At 51.1% G+C, this 18,351-nt stretch overlaps 1 long non-coding RNA gene across 1 annotated transcript; it reads right to left on the minus strand.

The window, feature by feature from the left end:
- Positions 1 to 482: 482 nt before the first annotated feature.
- LOC104860823 lies at positions 483 to 8,484 on the minus strand. The gene is made up of 3 exons (XR_779801.1): positions 8,276 to 8,484; positions 1,471 to 1,728; positions 483 to 537 (listed from the first exon to the last, which is right to left on the minus strand). It is a non-coding gene; the product is annotated as an uncharacterized LOC104860823 (long non-coding RNA).
- Between the last annotated feature and the right edge of the window lie 9,867 nt (positions 8,485 to 18,351).

The raw sequence follows: 18,351 nt of genomic DNA on the forward strand, positions 1-18,351 counted from the left end.
TAGTGCTTTTTTCCAATCTTCTACTACCACAGACACACTACCAGAGGGCATCTTTTCCCATGAGGTATGCATGTGCAGACACACCTGCAGACAAATTCTCGCAGGTGGATTGCCGTCTCAGAGTGTGTGTGCCTCTCAAATGTTTAAAGGCATTGCCAAATTGCCCTCTGAGGAGGTTATACCACAGATTCCTTTTTTAAAGTACATTTTTTTCTCATTATAAAAGTAATCTTTTAGTAGAATTCTTAAGTGTGATTTGATTACACTCTGTAACCAAAATCTTTTCTAGCAGAACACAGTCGATGGGAAAATAACATCAATTACCTGAAATTTTCTTGCCAGCCTGGCTCGATTGCCCCTTTCCTGTTAAAGGGGGGATTCTTGCACTTGGTGTCTGGTTTTCCTCTGGGTGGTCTCTGCTGGGGGCTCTAAGGCAGGGTGTGATGCTGCTCTTTGAGACAGGACAGCCCTTCGAAAGGCTCCCCCCATATCAGGGACTAATCCCAAACTCCCACATCTCTCAACCCAGGGTTCCCTCTGCACAAAGAAGGAAAAGGGAAACAGAAAGTCACTTCCCTTTCTGGAGAATCCTATATTTAATGTCGCCATCCGTCTGTCCTTGTTCTTCATGTTCCTAGGCTAGCCATTGGCTCAGAGAAAAGTTACCTTTACCCTTTTTGTCCAGGGAAGGATCTCACTCCTGAGTTGTCACCCAAACCCCACCTATCCCTCGTCCCTCAGGCAGAGGAGGCTCTGTCCCCAGCCCTGGGCCTGGATCAGCTGCCAGACAGACAGCCCCCTCCTGGCCAGCCCCCCGTGGTGGGTTTAGGGCTAGAGGAGCCCCTACTAGCCACCCTGTCCAGGCCCTCACTTTAAACGTGGGCAAGCCCAGGGTTGGCTGCAGCTCAGTGGTAGAGCCCTTGCCTAGCATGCACATGGCCTTGGGTTCCATCTCCAGCACTGCAGACAGAGACAACGAGGAGAGGGAAAGAGGGAGGGCAGGGACGGAGGAAACTCAGAACTCAGGATCTTGAGAATAAATTGACTGGTCCAAGACCATGCCCACAGTGACCACTAATCCCCTGCTGGTGAAAAAGGTTGAACTCTCCCTTTGAGATAAAGGCCTGGGTGAGGCCCTGCGTTCCTCTCCAGCACCATCTCCCACTTCTCTTTTCCTTATCCTAATGGCATGGAGGGTTCAGAGGAATTTGGTGTCTCCTTTCTGTGACTCCTCATTGTCCACATCCCCTCACGTCTCTAGACAGTACCTCAACACCAGCCCACACTGATACCCACCCCTTCCCTCTTCAGTTTGCCTTTCTCATTTTGGTGACTCAGCTATGTATCTCTAGAAGCATAAAGCTTGTTGAATGAATGAACAAACTAGATGCTAGGTGACCGTCGCTGACCTGAAGTAGAAAGAGAGACAGAATCCTGGGTTAGATGAGAAGAACTGAGGATGTTATTTACCATCTATATGCCATTGAACAACGTCTTCCCTTCACAAGGCCTTAGTTTCCTCACTTATAAAATGATGGGATTTGGCTGATTATTGATCAGCTGTCACTGTGTAACAAGCAACTATGGACTCTCAGGGGCAATGAGTATTGCACACGCAGGTTGTCTGGGTGCTGATGGATCCAGCATGGGCTGGAATAGGACGTCAGCAGGGCTTGGCTCTGTTCCATGTGTTTCTCATCTTCCTTGGTGTCTTAGTCGCTTTCTTACCTGATACGATTTAAGGGAGGAGAGGTTTATTTTGGTTCACATTTCAGGCCGTGGTCAGCTGGCTGAAGACAGGACAGCATGGCTGAGGGGTATGGCAGATGAAAGCTGCTCACAGCATGGAGGACAGGAAGTAGAGAGAGTGAAGGGAGGAGCGAAGGAGGGAGACTCTTCTAGCCACACCCCCAGTGGCCCAGGAGGCTCCACCTCCTAACATCACACTTAGCTATAAACTCATCACTACGAGTATCACACCCCTATGATCCAATCACCTCCCCAAAGCCCCACCATGAGTTCATGAGGCTTTGGGGGACATCTAGATATATAAACCATAACACTTGGGCCAGTGCTAGATCGCTTCTTGTGGCTGAGCTCAAAATTCAAGATCAGGAGAAGCCCTTAGCTTCTCTGGGGAGGATCTGCAGTGGATATGGCTACTGAGATGGGTGAAAACTATGGTCCAGTCAATCAGCCCCAGCCTACCTGCCTCTGAGATATTGCCATTAGCCTGTCCTTCTCTAAGTATATCTACCCTTGTCCTCCTGCCTGTTGAATAGCTCCATTCTTTCCCACCAGCTTGGACTCAGGTCTTTTCCCATAGATATTCTGTGAACCCAATTATGTCTCTTCTCCCCCATTTCAGCATGAAGCTTTCACCCTGTACAAAACCTCTGCTAAAATTTTCTTCCTCCTTCAGCAAATCACAGCTGCCCACTTTTTCTCTCTCAAGCCTGAAACCTGGGCATTAGCCTCTCTCTCCTCCCCTCTGAGCATGCATCAGGCCCTGCTAACTTTTATCCCAGCTGCTGCTAGGCCCTGCCACCTCTTTTCCAGTCCCATCACTCCTGCCCTGGCTTCCTCTCCCCCGGAGGCCAAGCCCTGACTTTCCAAAAGCATCCCTTATGCTGTTCCCTTCAAGAGCCTCATGACAGACAGATCTGACTCTCAGGAACACTTTGCTGCATCCTCACAGCTAATACAAGGGCCAGCCAGGCAGGAGATTTAAAATGGTGAAAGAACTGGGTGAGTGTTAGAGGTTGAATCATGTCCCTTCCAAAAAGATATGTTGGAGTTCTAACCCCTAATACCTTGGAATGTGACCTTAATTGAACACAGAGTCTATACAGCGATAATGAAGTTAAAATGAAATCATTAGGATGGCCCCTAATCCAATACGACTGATGTCCTTTAAAAAGGGGAAATTTGGACACAGAGACACCATAGAGGGCAGATCACATGAAGACACAAAGAAAACACCATCTACAAGAATGCCCAAGGCTGTCAGAGGCAAGAGAGGCCCCAAACAGACTGATCTCCACATCCCTCAGAAGGAATCATCCCTGCTGATACCTTGATCTTGAACTTCTAGCCTTCCAGACTGTGAGACAACATGTTTCTGTTGTTTAAATTACCTGGTTTGTGATACTTTGTTATGAGGCAGTCCTAGGAAGGGGAAGGGAAAGCATCAAACAAAACATTAGCACAGCAGGGGGAAGTGGTACAGGAGATGGCAGGGCATGGGGAGACTCTGAGAAACTGGAGAGCACACGACCTGACGAAAGTGAACGCTGGCTGGCTGTTACTGTATGGGATTGCAAGCCTGGCATAATCAGAGTTTTGGACTCTAAGGAACCTGGAAATTCAGATTTTTATGTGAAAATGCCTCATCTTTTAATTTTGACCACAGAGGCCAACCTTGTAGGTCAACCCAAGATGACCCCATAGGCAGGTACTCAGGCAGGAAGGATCTGCAGAAGGAGAGACAGAATGGAAGACCAGAGGTCTCAGGGTTGGCTGTGTGGCATGGAGCCTGATTATCCCTAGGAGTCACGTCCTCCAAGGCACTCCCCAATCCACCAGAAGCCCCTGGAAGGGAAGCGAGCTCCTTACACAGAGCCGCACACTATTTAGTTACAAAGGAAGAGACACACTGTTGGGTGCTTGTGCTCCACCTAGTTTCTATCTCTAGGTGAGGAGCAAGAGTGTGGAGCCCACCTCTGCTGCAGTAGGGGACACACAGAGCCTGGCTGACTATGTCCTATTGTGGGAACTCATTCATCTGTTCATCGGATGCATTTTCACACAGAACCAATCCAGGAAAGAGCAATGTCCTGGAACAGCAGGGGAAACATGATAAAGCCATGGCCCCTGGAGGGACGCCTTTGTTACTCTGCCCTGCAGTCATCCTTGCCATGGTCTCCTTGGGGGTGGAGGGCACTTCCTCACCCCTTGGCTTTAGGCCTACCAGAGGACTTACTGGTGGGGGTGGAAGGGTCGGCACCAAAGCAAACTCAGGAGGTCCTACTACGCGTTGCCCTGCAACTTTGTGTTTGCCCGGGAAGATCGCGCCCTGCTGGCCCACTGGTCTGAGGAAGATGAGACTCGTGAAGCTGGGTCACACAAACAACCCACAGTGAGACAGAGGTACTCAGCACCCCGTCCAGGCCAGCTTGCCTTCAGCTGATGCATGTGTGAGGAGAAAGAATTGTAGCTGGTAGCCACTGAGTTTTGGAGTCTTAGCCTATTACATAGCAATAGGTGACCCAAACTCGCCTCAGAAAGCTTCTACTGTAAGGGAAATAAGCCAAATCCCAGGCAACCAACATATGATACATGGGCTGATTGTTTTCTGTTTGGCACCTATCATAGGCTTCCCCCTTCCCCCCAACACCAAGATGTCCACATCCGAATCCCTGGAGCCTGTGGAAAAGTGGCCTTACCTAGCAAGGGAGGATTAAGACTCCAGATGACTTAAATTAGCTAATTAACTGGTTTTAAGGAGCGCATCCTGGATTATCCAGGTGAGCCTGATGTTGTCGTGGGGCCCTTAAATAGGGAAGAGGGAGGCAGAAGAAGTCAGAACCAGGGAGATGACATCAGCAAGACATTGCTGGCTTTAAAGATAGAAGGAAGCCAAAAGCCAAGGAATGCAGGAAGCCCCTAGAAGCTGGAAAAGACAAAGCAGCAGAGTCTCAGCCAGAGCCTCCAGGAAGGAACAAGGCCCAGCTGACACCTTGATTTTAGCCCAGGGAGACTCATTTTGGACTTCTGGCTTCCAGAACTGTCAGAGAACAGAGCAGTCCCCTCTTACCTTTGTTGGATACACTGCAAGACTCCAGAAGATGCCTGACATGGCAGGAAGTACTGAGTCCTGCATGTACTAGATGTTTTGCTACTGTATGTGCCCTGCAGCATTTCGGCATAGAGTTAGTCCGTCCTGCTATGTTGTATGCCCTGGTGTTGCCTTTTCACCCCCACTCATGTGCTTTGGTCATTATGAAATAAAGTGAGGGTTTCTTCAGCACAAGCATATTGATACCATGACACACACTCGGGCTGATAACAGGGACCCTCGACTGGGTGACTAATGGGCACGTAGCACTGCAGTATGGATATACTGGACGAAGGGAAGATCACATCTCAGATGGGATGGAATGGAACGGTCGGTGTAAGATTCACCGTACTTCTCAGATCAGCACACAACTTATAAATTGTTTATTTCTGGAATTTTCCACTTAATATTTTTAGACCACAGTTGCCATGGATGTCTGAAAGCATGGATAAGGGAAGACTACTGATAAGTGTGTATTTCTGTGAGTCACCGCGTTTGTGGCAATTTGTTACAGTAGCGGTCAGAAACAGATGCAGCACCTCTACCCCCCAGCCCCCATCCTCTCTGCTCTTCTCTCTCAGCTGGGAGGCTGAAGTTCTCTGGCTCAAGACCCTGCTCCCTGGCACTCTGGCTTACACTGGGGTCCAGCCAGTGGGAGGCCTCCTTGAGAAAGAGAGAGGCCAGACACCTCTCCTGGGCTCACTCCCGCCTGGGTGGTGGTTCTGACAGCAGCTGCGTCTCTGAGCACCTGTTGAACCACCCTTTTCCCTGCTAAAGCTCTCCCAGCTCTGGTCACACAGTGCCCCTTGTCCCCTTCCGCAGGACGGCACTGGCATGCTGTGTGGCTCATCCCTGCTGCTTCCATACGTCTTGTGGCTGCCCTGGTGACCCTGCCTGCATGCACCTCTGGAAAAGGAACCTTCACTGCACCTCTCCAAGTCCTGCCTGAGCAGCCTTCCGTCTGCTGCAGGAAGCCTGTCTGCTTCACAGGATGTGATTACTTTAAAGAAATAGGAGCTGATGCCTGGTGACTTACACAAGTGTAGAAGCACTTGAGGAAGAAGAGCATTTGACGTGGTGTTGGCAGTGCCTCCCGAGCAGGGAGGGAAAGAGGGATATGGAAGCAGCAAAGGGCTCTGAGCTTAGAGCCGGATCCAGAGGGCTTAGATTTTTCCACCTTTTTCCCATTTAATAATGACCTGGAGTGAGTCACCTGAGCTCCCAAAAACCCGTTTGTCCGTTCCTACAATGGGTAGCCATTGTAGCCGTGGATATATCTTCTAGGCTGATAGAAGAAGCAAACTGGCTAATGCTTGTTAGGAGCTTGAAAATGGTGACTGTTGGCCCACAGGGACATTCCAGGGTACAGGGCAGCACAAGCTCAAGGGGCAGCCATCAGACAGGTAAATCCTGTTCTGTCTTGGTTGTTTTTATCTTGCTGACTGCAACAGATGTACATGACTTAGGGAGCAGCCAGCAGCCAGAGTGCCTGCAAGACTGAGACCCTTCTCTGCAAGGCTGTGTGGGGAGCACACAGCCCAGAAGACATTTGGAATCAGGGTAAAACCGGATTCAATTCAATTGCCAGTGGGTTGCCACTGAGGACTTCTGAGCAGGAGTATGCCATATGGGAGAGGGAGAGAGAGAGAGAGAGAGAGAGGGAGAGATTTTAAGGGTCAAGGATCTTAGGAAAAGTTTCAAAGCCCTCTATGTCTTGCTTTCATTCAGCAAAGGGGTAAATAGGGGAAAATAGAAAATAGAGGAGAATACAAGGTGTTGTCTTTGGCCCTGACAGTAAGTCTTTTCTTGGGCAAGGTGCCTTCCAGCTAGAATTCCTTGCTAACCCAGTGGTCAGGAGTGGCTGGTAACAGGAAGGACCACTATGTTGGACACCTTGGGGCACAGGGAAAGCCCATCCTAGGCCTTGGACGGGGCACCTGAGTTGTGCTTATACAGCATACTGGAGACCCAGGAGCTGGGAAGATCGGCTTGGGGACCCTGATTCAGTCACAGCAGGCTGTTTGTGCCATTGAAAGTTTTACAAGGTTCACTTACAATCACTGGCCTAGAGGCTCCATTCCTTCCCTCTCTGGGAATAGAGTTGGGATGACCAGCCAGCCTCCTACCTTTAGCTAACTAAAGGTGCCTCCTTTTCTTCCCCTGTGTAAGGGAAAGAAGGAAAAACCTGGGTCAGTCAGCCTAGTTGAGCAGAGCCATCTGGTAAATGTGGCTGGTGGAAGCCATCCCATCACTTTAGAGGCATGGTGTATACCAAAGTGGCAAGATGAAAGCGCCAGTCTATGCAGCCCAGCTCCTCAGAGTCTGGCCCATACGAAGAGGCCAGTCTCCATTAAATCCTATCTTTGATTTTCCAAAATCTTATTTAGTGTGACTGTCATATATGACTTTGGCATCTTATAAAATGTTGTAGCTATTTTCTTAAAACAACTAATTGTGCCTATATTTCAATATTAGTTAGCATTTACTGTTTGGAAGAGTCAGAAACCCAACTCAGAGTGGCTCAAGAAAACAAAGAAACTGAAGTCCAAGGGTATAACCTGCAGTGTCTGGCGTGGATGGATCCAGACATAAAGACCCTGTCATTGGCACCCTGCTCCCTCTCCCCAACCCAGGTCTGTTTCCTCTGCACTCTTTGACAACCTCTTTCTCCGCAGTGGTACCCATCCACCCCAGATGTACATTCTGTAGACAAAGAAAGGAAGGGGAAAGGAAATGCCTTACTTTTCACAGATGTGGTAAATGTCCCAGAATGGTGCCTCTTGGCCTGGCCAGTGTTGAATGTCCACCCCGATGTCACACTGTCAGAGATGGCACACTCTGGGTGGCCAAGGTTCAACCAGATGCCCATCCCTGTCCTTAGCCCTTGAGATGGTGGTCCCAGAGAAAATGTATTCGGGGAGGAAAAGCGTGGACGCTGAGGCCAGCCCTTAGAATAGGGGTACTTTCATTTTCTTTTACCATTTTCAGTAGCCCAATGTGCCTTCTATTACAAGAATGTATGTATAAACATTTACCATTAATAGCATAAAAAAGTAGATCTGACTTAATTGGTTTGACTCTTGTTCACATTGGGTACCGGAGTCTAGGGAAGAAGTTATGACATGCATCTCCAGAGACCTGGACAGGGTGAGTTAAACCCATCTGCTTAATATGATGTGCCTGAAGTGACAGACAGCAGAGTCTTTGAACTCAGCAAGAGACCCTCACCTTTTGAAGTGTGGACAGTGTGAAATAAGAATGCCAAAAGACTCAGGTTCTGGTAGGTTCTGGGGTTCCTCGATCAGTAGGAAATGGGGGAAAAGCCATTACACTGCCAGCTGGGTTCCAAAGCTGTATTGGTCACAAGTGACAAAAACTAAATATAGACTGGCTGAAGCATAACAGTAATAGTGCTAATAATGGTTATAATCACAGTACCTTCCTAACCCACATAACTTCAGGTGTGGCTGCATCCAGACACTCAGCAAGTCATGAGGAAGCTGTAAGTTCCGATCTCAGGTCTATTTCTCTCTGCCTTGGTGTCATTCTCAAAACCTGAGCAACTTGAGGTTTATACCTCCGGCTCAACAATTCTAGCAGAAAGATAGGGCCCTCTTCCTATAAGGCCAGGACTCACTTCCATTGGACTTTAGGTTCCCTAACAGTTTCAAATTACTCCTGGTAACCAGGGTGATGGGACCCACACTGATTGGCCGAGCCTGGGATATGTCCCCCTCCCCCCAGTAATTGGCTCCTTCCAAAGCTCCGGGACTAAACCAGGGGGCAGGGAAAGGGACAATGCCTGCAGGGAAAAACAACAGCTGTCCCCATATAGGGAGGGGAGGGAAGGGGCGCATAGGGTTTGAAGCACAAAAGTGGGCTTCAGGCCAAGTAAGAGGAAAGCAGGTGGCGGAGGAAGAGTCCCAGGGAGGAAGAGAGGCAGGAGGCCGAAGGGCTGGCTTGCCTGGAGCCTGGAGCCCAAATCCTGGGCCACAGATGGTAGCATCCTCCCTAAAGATGCAAGGTCCTCCCGGCACACCCAAAGGCGGCCATGAAGGCAGGGCAGAGGCACACAGAGGCAGACTGAAGTCTGGGAGAGTACTTTCTGCCACCCTGAAGCAAAAGCTAACCCACCTCTCTAGGCAGAGTTCAGCCGCTTCCAGCCCCGGTGACCTGCACTTTGCCAGGAGCTCCTGATTGGTTTCACATCTTCCTGGGGTCACTCTCAGATGAGCAGGGTGAAGGGGACACTCCTTCCTGGATCTCCCAAACTGGGTCCCTGAGAGAGGGGCATCGCCAGAAGGCCCACCCTGCTTCTGGCCTTGCTCTAGACACTGAAACACAGGGTGAAGGAGACGGGCATGGTCCTGGCCCCAGGAGCACACTGTCTAGTTGGGGGCCAAGGCCATGCCATTTGTCTTTCCGCACAGGCCCTGCACAGAGTCTGGCTTATGCCCAGGCCTTCAGGAAATCTATGTGGATAGGACAGCCACATGGTGGAAATGGCTCTCGTGGCCCACAGGGAAAGGAGCTGCTTTTAATCCAGTCCAACCTTTAACTGGCTGGGTAACCTTCGCTTTGTCACCAACCCTCTCTGGGTCTCTAGGTTCCTCGTCTGTCAACCGACAAGGTTAGAGCAGCCAGTCCCCAAGTCCCTGTCCAGTTCTAACATTCTCTGACGCTCTGGCCAGCCTTTGCTGTCAAGATGACCCTCACTGTGGCAGCCAAACCTCTGTCCCAACCCTTCTGCCCCCCAAGCAGCCCATGGACCTCCTTGGTGGTCTGTGATGGGGCCAGCCCTAAGCTGGGGCAGAGCAAAGAGGCATGGAAGGCGCTGTAATTATTGTAAAGAGGAGAGTTTAAGTGTTTAGTTTTATGAGGTAGCCGGCCCTCTCTGTCAGCAGAAAGCTGCGAAGCTCCCAGGGTACGAGTTAATTTCCTCCGTGGCTCGTTTCCTTGCCCACCGTCATTTTTCCTCAGCTGCTTTATGGCTTTTGCAGCCATTTGGAACAGTGTGCGGTGGCAGTGGCTTCATGCACAGGAGTGGGAAGAGCCCTGTGTCCCTTGTACAAGGGCCTAAGGGTGGCCAGTGTATCCCTTCTGGGGTACAGTGGGACAAGTGGTCTCTGCACAGAGGACAGCAGAGTAAGAGGGAGGGAAAAGCAACAAGGCTTGACCAGGCTGTCCCCAACTGGGCCGCAGCCCCTGGCACCTCCTTGACAAGCTTGCAAGGAAGAAATCTAAATTAAATGATGGTCAGACCAGCCTTGTGCCATCCCAAGTGCCTCAATTAAACAACCATAGACTTTGCCCTCTGGCTCTCAGCAAGCAAGCTATGAGGCAAATGTACCAGCTGTGGCCTCTGAGAGACCTGGGTTCAAATCCCAGCCTCACCACTACCACATGACCTGGATCCAGCGACTTCACCTTGGCATGTTAACAGTACCTGCCTGGCGGTGCTGCTGGGATGGAGTATGAGAATATATGCAAAGCACCTGGCAGGATGACAGCACTCGCAAACGTTAGCTCACTTCCTGAGCCACACGGTCCCTGGGTGATTCTCCCCGCTCCTCTGTGTGCCATGGGAGACATCCCCAAGCTGGGAGAAGCAGCGGTTCTGAGTGTGTGAGCAGCCCCTTGCCCACATCAGGCCTGGCCTGCATATGGTATGGTCACAAGGAATACCCGAAGGGACTTCCAAGACAGCCTTGCAAGGTGCACATTGTCAGTCCCATGTCAGGATGAAGGACCTGAAGCGTGAATCGGCACGCCCAGATCTCCAAGCTGGTTGGAAGCAAAGCTGGGTGCCTGTTAGTTCCAAAGGGCACAGCAAAAATGGGCTCCCTCTTGCAGGCTATTTTTTTCCAGCCCAGACTAGAGATTAGCAGATGAGAAACTGCTACCTGATCCCACATCACTGGATGACTCTAAGGAATGCGGGAGATAAAGTGAGGGGCATTAGCTTGGGGTCTACAAAGAAAGAGACCTCTGGAGTCAGACCTGGGCTTGAGCCCACTGTGCCCCTGATGAGCTTGAGCAGATCTCAGATTCTTTGAGCCTCGATTTTCTCATCTGCAAAATGGACACTGTGGTTACTTCTTAGGTCACACAAAGGAGACTGAATCACAAGAGATGAGGCGTGTCTTATACATAGGAGAATATTGGGCTTATATTCTACCCAGATGCACTGAGAGAAGCGGGAGGCTTAGGGCTTCTTCTGGATCCTGCCAGCAGCACTTTGTTCAACCTTGAGCAAGTACTGGTCCTCTCAGCAAAGCTCTTTTAGGCCACAGATCCTTTTGAGACTTTATTAAGTTGCTGGTCCACTGCCCAGAAAAGTACACACAGAGGACCCCACAAAGTTGGCAAGAGATCAAAAAGGAAAGCGCAGGAATCAGGAAGACAAAATTCTTCCAAAGGATGTGGGTGATGGGCTCAAAATATCCAACCACTCACCTGGTGCTGGAAAACTTCAAGAAAGAAGCCAGAGCCGAGAAAGTAGATAAATATTTTTAGTATTATTTCTCTGGATGAGAAGAAATTTTGACTACTTGGATTTCAATTAACCACCAATTCCATTCAAATCCACAAGTTTCCTGGAAGCCAGGCAGCGTGGGACACTGCCAAGTCCTTCCACACCTAGCCCTACCAAGTCTTCCAGATTCTGCATTCCCCAAAGTGCAGGACCAAGGTGGAAAGATGATTGGAGGAGGTGTTGGGAGTGGAATTCAGTCACATCATTTGTGACTGGATCATTTGTGCAGTGAGAAAATTACTCCTGTTTCTCTCTAAAACCTCTCAAGGACAAAGTCTGGAGCCCCTGCTAGCCTTTAGCACCTCTCTGGCACTAACTGACCACCCTCTTATTTAGTGAAGAGTGAACCAGCTTCGCCTCACAGCCTTCTGCAGGCAATAGGCGCTTGCTCAAATTTCATGACATTGTTTTGTTTTTGTGGCATTTATTTTAACAGTTGTCTTCTATTTATGGCACACGATATTGGCTTTCCATTTATGGCAGTGATAAAAAAGCTTCTTTCTACATTTTATTTCTTTAACGATTTTTACAGGGGGCTTAAGGAAAGAAAAATATTAAGTAGCACAAGTGGGGCACCAAGATAACTACAGCTGTGACTGTGGACTATGGAGGATGGAAGCCTGGGAAATACTCATTCCCAGAACATGGATAGCTCACTGTGTGCCAGCACTGCACTAAGTACTGGGTAGCAGAGAACCAGGCAGCAGAAGTCCTGCCCTCCTGGAGCTCACAGTCTAGCTGTAAGGGAGGGAAGACGTAACAAATGCAGAAAACACCTGGAGTGTTGAATGGCCAGTGTTTTGGAAGGAGCCTGGAGAAGGGACAGGACATTATTACCTGCCCTGGGCTGCCTTGCGAATAGGCTGGCCTGAGCTCTTGGGCGTACAGCAGTGCCCACCAGCACGCAGGACGTGAGGCTGGAGGCATCCCAGCTATGCTGGGAAGCATCCCTGCAGGCAGGAGGAACAGAAGCCCCTCTCCAAAGAGCCTCACCATGCGGCCGTTCCCCCTCCTGATTAAGGCTAGTTGTGGAGTCTCCCACTGGTCAAGATTACCCACTGCAGGAAACTCCACATCAACACACTGTCCTTCCTTTCTTCCATACAAAAAAAAGCAAAAGACCATCTGCTGTGGTAGGAAGATAGCCTGGAACAAAGCCCCAGGCTGTGGCTGAGGTCACACAGCTTTACTGGCGAGGCCTGCTGTGTGCAGGGGCTGCCCCACACCAGGAGATCAGGAGTCTGCATGAAGGTGCCCTGCTCAGCTCTGAAATCGTCACCTTCTGAGTCATCAAAGTGGCACTGACTTACTGTCAACAATGCGTGGGGCTAAGTGCACTTTATTATGCCAATTCTTTGAAAATTGGTGTGGTCCATCAACAGCCTGGTGGGTAGGAAAGCCAGTTATCAGAATCACGGCTCCTCTACTTAGGAGGTGTCTGAGTCTGGGCAGCTTTCTTTGCTTTTCTGAGCTTTCATTTGCTCGCATCTAAAAGGGAAGTAACATGTTGAATGAGGTCACACTGTCCACGGCACAGGCAATCAGTCGATAAAGATGTCCTCTTTCTCCATGTATCAAACTCTGAGTTACCCAGAAAACCTCACCCCTTCCACAAATGAGAGTTGTCAAGAGGAGGAAATGGTCAGGAAATTGGAAAACCTGCTCATTTATTCAACAAGTGCATCTAACTCCATGCCAGCACCATCCCAGCCCCCAGAGGTAGAGCAGAGAGAAGAGATGGACAAGATTCCTACTCTTGTTTGACTGTGTCAGCAAAGCAATACGCAGCGCTTCTGCTAGCCACAGGACAAACAACATTGAGCTAAGCCAGTTTAGATCAAGGGCCCAAGGAAGGCTTTGCAGAAGTGGTGATGCTGGGGTGAGAAAGAGTGAGCTTTGTAAAGGCTTTGGGAAGACAATGGTCTCAGCAGAGGGAACAAAGCAAAGCCCAGGAGGTGTCTGGGAGAGAGAAAGGCAAGCCGTCTACCCCAGCCCTGGGAGAGAGAGGAAGCCTCAGGGAAAGAGGCAGTGCGGTCAGAAAGAAGCCACACCCTGTGGGGCTGAGAAGGGAGCGACCCGAGGGTGACTGGATGAACTGGGCCTCCGGAGGACGCTGCAGCTCCCGCTGTGCCTGGGGCCCTTCTGAGGACAGGCCAGCCCTCCCCATCCCACCCCAACCCACCCCACCCTGAGGCCCTGAGGGCCTGAGCTGCCTCCCGACAGCCGCATCTTTGACCAGACCTATGGGTACCCAGTTGTCGGCTCCCAAGTCCCAGTTCCCCTCCAGGTTGGAAGAGATCGTTATGGCTTGGACGAAGAAAGGGATGAGGAGGAGGGGGGAGAGCAAAGTGTGTTTGCTGGCACCAGAATCACAGCAGAAGCCAACGCTGGAAACCTTCCCAAGTATTTAGAAATTAAAATAATAAAAGAAAACTGAGCATATGGAGTTTGTAAAGTGCCGTCCATCTTCAAGAAAGGACGCAACTTACTCAGAACACACAGGGAAGCGGGGATCTGGGAAGACGTGTCGTGGGGTAAGGACGTGCACTCGGTCTTGCGGGGTGGGGGAAACAGGGTGAAGGCATGCGCTGCTCTGGGCCAGGCATGAAGAGCACAGGAGTCCCCTCTGGACTGCACTGTAGCAAAACGAGAATGAATGTCCTTTGTGTTCTCTCCTCTAACTTCATGGGAACCTGAGGTCCCCCTCAGCCCAGGAAACACCCACTACCACCCCCAGCTCCTATCTTTCATTCCTTCTCCCCATACCCAACTCCAGAGCAGGTCCTGAAGTCAAACTCCAAAACACACCCTAAGCCAGCTGTTGCCCTTGCTTCTCTATCTCCAACCTAGTCAAGTGTGCTCAGCCAACAGCAACCACCCCAGCCTGGTCTCTGAATGCCTCTCTCCCCACCTCACCTTATCCTTCCTATGGCCATCAAGGGAATCTCTCACTTAGGATAAAAGCTCATCTCTTCTCCATGATCTCTAGGCCCTGAACAATCCAGGCTCCATCTTCTGATTTTAGTGTTCTTCCTTCTGTCCCTCAAACAGTCCAAGATTTTCTGCCTCAGGGCATTTGCACATGCTGTTCCTGATGGCTGCAGCACTCTTCTCTAACCCTTTGTAGAATGGGCTCTCCTTTTGGGTCTCATCCTAAAGAGAGTCCTCAGAGAAGCCCCCCTGGTCACCCCATCTGGAAGGCTGTCTCACCAGTTAACTTTGGCATCACTTTATTTTAATGGATACTCATCACTATCTAAAATGAATTTTTTCTTTTGTTTGACCTGTCCCTCTGGTGTGTAAGTGCTGGAAGCCTAGACCTCACCTGTCCCCTTTCCTGCCACATCTTCCTCATCTAAAACAGTGCTTGGTCCAGAGACATCTACCCAATGGGGATGGAGGAAATGCCAGTGCCACCTGGCTTATTTGGGCACCAGCTGGGAGTTTAGGTCACTGCACACAGCCTTGCAACTGCTGAGTGGCAAACCGCACCTCCCTCGTAGCCAGAAATCAAGGGTTTCTGGCAAGGTCCACATGGCCACTATCCTGGGCACAGCTAAGTGAGTCTGTGGACCATCAGGTACCTTGGGAGGTACAGGGGCTCCCCATCCTGACAGAGCTGCCAGACAGAACTTTGACCGCTGCTCCACGAGCTGCTAGCTCCCTGGGGGACTTCCTGCACCCCAGTCCCTCAGTATCTCTGAGCTAGGCAGCCCAGCTGGCACAAGCTGGGTGGAAGATTTGAGCAACAGGGCAAGGGAGAAAGACGGATGTCCTGCGGGCACCCTCGGGGAGGGAAACCCGCCCGCACACGTCCTCCGCAGACTCCTGAGTGGCTTGGCTTGGATGTGCAGAGGTGGTACACGCCCACTTCCGCGAGGGCGGGGCTGGCTTGCAAGGTTTGGAGGGACCCTCCTCGAAGCCCCGCCCCTGAAGCCCCACCCCCACCCCGGCCTGGCTGCTCCTCTCCCACTCTGCTGCACGCTGGCCTCCACAAGATGGATTTTCCTGGCTGTGCCAATCTTGCTGCCACCTGTTCGCGCTGTGCCTGAGCCAGTAAAATGGCTCAGCTTCAAATCCAGAGCAGCTGGGAGAGCCGTTGCCAAGCCTCATCGTCCCCCTTGCTCCCTCTTTTGTTGCAGCAGTGGCAGCAGCCGACTCCAAGTCATCCTGTCACCTGCTGTCAGTTGGGCAGCCTCTTCCCTCCCTGCCACGCCCCCCGCGGGCTGGGCCATCCTTTCTCAGGCGGCAGCCCTGCAAGGCCAGGCCACAGGGTGGAACACAGGTGGCGGGGTCAGAGCAACCTTCACCCCGACTCCCACCTCAGCCCCGACTCTTCCAAACCTCTTCTCTCCCCATCACTTCCCACGGGGTTTCCCAACCTACTGCTTTCTGAGGCTTTCTCTGGGAACTCAGAAGGACTGAGGCTACAGCCAAGAGGGGCTGGGCTCCACCTGCTGAGCCATGACGGGAGAGGGGGTGCTCTTCATGCCTCAGGGAGGGAAGGCCCTGGAAATCCCTGTGACAGCCGTCCTGGAGTCCCAGCCCCACTCCTAACCACATAGGCTCCAGTGACCTTGCCAAAGCCCCTCTGAACCTGTTTTCCCCGGCTGCCTTGGGCTAAGTCTGTGCTTGCCCACTCCACAATGTCACTGCAAAGAACAAACGGAGGGCTAGTGATTTAGACTGCTTTGGGAACAAGGCAGGGATATAATTAAACACGTGCGTGGGATCGAGAAATGCAAACTGTAAAGTTCTGTAAGGCCAAGGAGCTGTTTTTGCTGGGTTGCACGTGTGCATGCCTGGCCTCCGGGAAAAGGATGCAGGCTGAGTCTGTCTTCTGAAAAGCCGGCTCCAGCCAAGGGGGCATCAGACGGCTGAGAGACAGACACATCAGAAGATAGAGCAAGACACAGGAAGACAGACAAATAAACACAGATAAAATAGCCAGCAAGGCCGATGGCTCTCCTGATGGGAACAGACAGGCGGTGGCAGCAGCCAGGTTCCCATAGCCTCAGGCCCTTCTCTCTTCTCCCAAGATCCTTCCCAGGAACAGCTGCGCCTCTCTCTCCCTTCCCTTCCTGCGGTCCTCAGTCATCAGCTCACTCACAGCCCCATGGGCACACTGGACAGTGTCCATGCACAGGAAATGGGCAGACCCTCCGCACTCTGGATGGGTTGGTGAGAAGGGCAGCAATTCAGGGGACTGAGAGAGGCAGCTTCCCCGGGTGCATACTGCTTGGGGTCTGAGGAAGTGTGCTTTTGTGGAAGATAATAATAGGAAACCGCCGACCATTTCTGAGAGCCCTAATCCCTGGGGATGAGTCATCAGGGGGAGCTGAGGAGGCTGGTGGAGAATCCACAGTGTCTGCTCAAGTGTGCCAACCCACATCTTTCCCCCCGTGCCCGGAGCTGGTCACGGCTTTTGCAGGTTAGCATCGGTGCTTCAGGGTGTGCGGGGCACTCTGCTCCCTCACAGCCCCTGCATGCAGCCTCCCATAGCCACCAGGCTGCTTCTTCTGGAATGGGATCTGTTTCTCCCTTTTTCGCCACCTCCCATGGCTTCCCAGTTCATATGTAATAAAGTCCAAATGCTGCCCGTGGCTTACAGGGATCCAGAGTTTATCTCTGCCGACCTCCCTCAAGTCCCGATTTTCCTCCCTCCCTCACAGCCCTCTTCCACATCAGCCTTGTTGTTGTCCTAGCCCAGGCCCACCGCAGGGCCTTTGCCCTTGCCCTGTCTATAATGATCAGCTGCCTGTTGCTGCCTTGATCATCTTCTTATCATTTAGGTCTCATGGGAGAGGCCTTACCTATTCTAATGAGTTCCTTTCTCCTTTCCATGGTCACTCTCTGGGTTTTGTTTCTGATTTCTCCACAGCTCATATCTCTGTCTGGAAAAAATCTCCTTTGCACGTTTTGTAGTCCATCTCTGCCCTTGGAATACAAGCTCTTGGCTTGTTCACGACTGTAACCTACTGTCTAGAGCAGAACCCAACTTACAGTAGGTAATTAATAAATAGGCCCTCAGCGAACAAGGGACATACGGAGGAAGGGGCCCCAAATGGCCGGCATATGCTTCAGAAGCCAGCAGAGTGGAAGGGAAACTCTTGACAGCGCAATGCTGAGACTTCCAGGGAGGTCATGCAGCCAAAGCCCCTCCCAACAGGCGCTCCTCTGGCTTACGTCACATCACATTCACCACCGGAAGATAGTGAGTTCTGGCCCCATCTTACAGGTAAGGTAGCTGAGGCTTCAAAAGACGAAATCATACACCCAAATTCACACTGCTTTCAGAAAAGAGGAAAGCCGAGGCACTATGTCACACACTTTCTCCTCTGTGGCTTGAAGTCTCTCTGGAATCACTCATGGTCACACTCCTACCTGCCCAAAGTGGCACTGAGAAGCCATGGACAGTAGGGTCTGGCTTACAGAGACCCTAGGCTGAGGGGGACAGCAGCCAGGAAACAGAAGCCAGATAGGCCAGCCCTGGACCTCAGCAGTGAACAAGGACTGGCTTGCGATGGAGAAGGAGACCTTGCGTGCCTCTCTCTTCTCCTCCAGGAATGACTGAAGGCTTGGGCTTTGCTTCTGGCCACTCCATCTTTCAGCCTGACTGTCCTCCTCTATGCAGTGGGGATAAGGATGCCTACATCTCAGAGGTGCTCTAAGAATAGACTTGAACCCTGTGTGTGATCATGCTTTGATGGCTTTACAAGTTGTACAAATGCATACTGGTGCAAGTATGCATGTTTGCATACTTTTGGCTGCAAGGTTCAGAAATCCACATCACCTGGCTCAAACCTCAAATGGGAATTCATGCATTCTTGCAATTGAAATCTCTATGGTGGGAGTTCGGGTCTGGCTTCAGGTATTTCTAGTCAAGTAAAGAGATTTTCACCAGAAGGCAGCCATTGGCCGCTCTAGGTCCCTAACTTGCCGTATGATGTATCCCACCTGAAAGGAAGCATTTCCATAT

Source organism: Fukomys damarensis, unplaced genomic scaffold (assembly GCF_012274545.1).
Source record: "Fukomys damarensis isolate Sample0158 unplaced genomic scaffold, DMR_v1.0_HiC HiC_scaffold_9, whole genome shotgun sequence".
In the NCBI taxonomy this organism is placed as follows: Eukaryota; Metazoa; Chordata; class Mammalia; order Rodentia; family Bathyergidae; genus Fukomys; species Fukomys damarensis.